This window comes from Mus pahari, chromosome 2, assembly GCF_900095145.1.
Source record: "Mus pahari chromosome 2, PAHARI_EIJ_v1.1, whole genome shotgun sequence".
NCBI classification, from domain to species: domain Eukaryota; kingdom Metazoa; phylum Chordata; class Mammalia; order Rodentia; family Muridae; genus Mus; species Mus pahari.
The window spans coordinates 76,049,819-76,051,659 of NC_034591.1; the positions used below are offsets into that span (position 1 = coordinate 76,049,819).

General features: G+C 37.0%; 1 protein-coding gene across 1 annotated transcript in view; it reads right to left on the reverse strand.

Moving 5' to 3' along the window:
• Positions 1-256: 256 nt before the first annotated feature.
• Positions 257-1,841, reverse strand: part of Ppm1k (protein phosphatase, Mg2+/Mn2+ dependent 1K) — a 25,699-nt gene continuing 24,114 nt past the window's right edge. Inside the window, exon 7 of the mRNA XM_021191112.2 lies at positions 257-1,841. This exon is cut by the window's right edge and continues 1,013 nt beyond it. The gene's annotated coding sequence lies outside the window, so the exon portion shown is untranslated.

Sequence of the window (1,841 nt, forward strand, 5' to 3'; positions counted from 1 at the left end):
AGGTTTGATCTTAACAAATGTGTGTTAAGAAAGTCTACAGGAAAGATTGCAGCCACGTCCCTATGGAGACCAGTACTTTTTATGCTTAATCAAGGATGACTGAATTTGGATTTTAAATTACTTTCAGGTAAAATCAGGCATGGAAGCAGATGCCTATAATCTCAGCACTCAGGAGGTTGAAACAAGTCTGTCTAAACACACACACACACACACACACACACACACACACACACACACACACACCCAACCTCACCACCACCACCATCAAAAGCCTTTTCCAGATGAAACAGGCTCAAATGCGCCCAAGGCTGTCATCCACAGATTCCTCCTTGTCAGGGCTAGAACTTGCCTTCATCTATGAATGACCCTCAAACCTCTGAANATCACAAGGTCACTCTCAAGGTCACTCTCAATCCTAGTTTCAAAGTAAAGGGGGGAGGGGACCAGCAATGTGAAGCAGACACATCATGTTGTCATTTTTATGTTTGAGAATTTTGCTGTGCACATTAGTTTATAAGTTCTCCATACTCTTATTGTTTTCATAACTTTCTTCCAACACCAGACTCAACAAGAAGGCCTCTAAGCTCTGCTAGTCTTTCCACTCTTCCTCGAACAGTGAGCACCTACTCTACTCTCTCCCGTGTACTTTGTCCCTTGACACGGGCTCTTGCTGTTCAGGATGACGGTGCCCCACCACCCCAGATGTTGGAACTACACATGTAAGCTAAAATGCCTGAAAAAATGTTGTTTCTTTCAACTAACATCCATGAAAAGACCTTAAATTGTTTATTGAGAACTTATTCTTTATTTCTACTAAATATTTTAAACAAAAGTTAAAGGAAGAAAACATGTCAGACTTGAAGGTATATATATATTTCATTATTTTTCCTTTGTTTTCTGCCACAAAATTCCAAGTCACTTTTAACATTTCCTGTTCTTCTCATATCCTATAATTTTATATTCGAACTACCACACAACAATATGTCTGCCCCTGTTCTTTGGTTATCCACATACATCACACATAATAAAATGTCTCTTACAGCCATTTGTTACTGATATTTTGTTTTGGGAGACAAGCTGTGGCTCAGGCTACCCTGGAACTTGCTCTGTAGCTCAAGCTAATTTCAAAGGTACCATGCTGATTATCTTGTCTCCTCCTTAAGTCCTGAGATTATAGGTAGAGGCCACCAAACCTGGCCCCCATATTTATTTATAATCCATAGTGGTTATTTACCAGTAACAACTGATTCTTTATTACAGAGAATCTGACACTCAATTTTATTGAGTGTCCTTAGAGATAAATATATCAATAATTTACAGCTAACTGATAAATGTGCCACAAGATTGTTCCCTTTAATTTTATATTACTTCAAAAAAAAATATATATATACATTCACTGCACATATACCAAATTTAAATTACCCTGTGAAAATATAGATTAACTACAAATACACATTCAGGGATTCACAGTTTGACAGAAATTTTATATGCAGGTAAAAAGGAGTGTGGTTTTACACCGCTAATTTACATAGGAAGCTGACATGTTTGAATATCCTTTATAAAAGACTTCTCTTTTTTGCATGAATCTTAGAAATGAGGATTTGGAGACATAAACCCCAAGCTATATCTATAGCAGTATAAGTCATTGTAATATTATATTTACTAACAAAGGACACAACTTGCTTACTGTGTACACAGAAAGTGGTATAAACAATACCACACACAAAACACACAGCAACAAACTTACACAAGATTGGCACTGTCAGTGTTTTACTTTACAGATTCTAACCAAAGAGTCTGTATGCTCTTCTCTGGAGATTAAGGAACAGTTACCAATACAG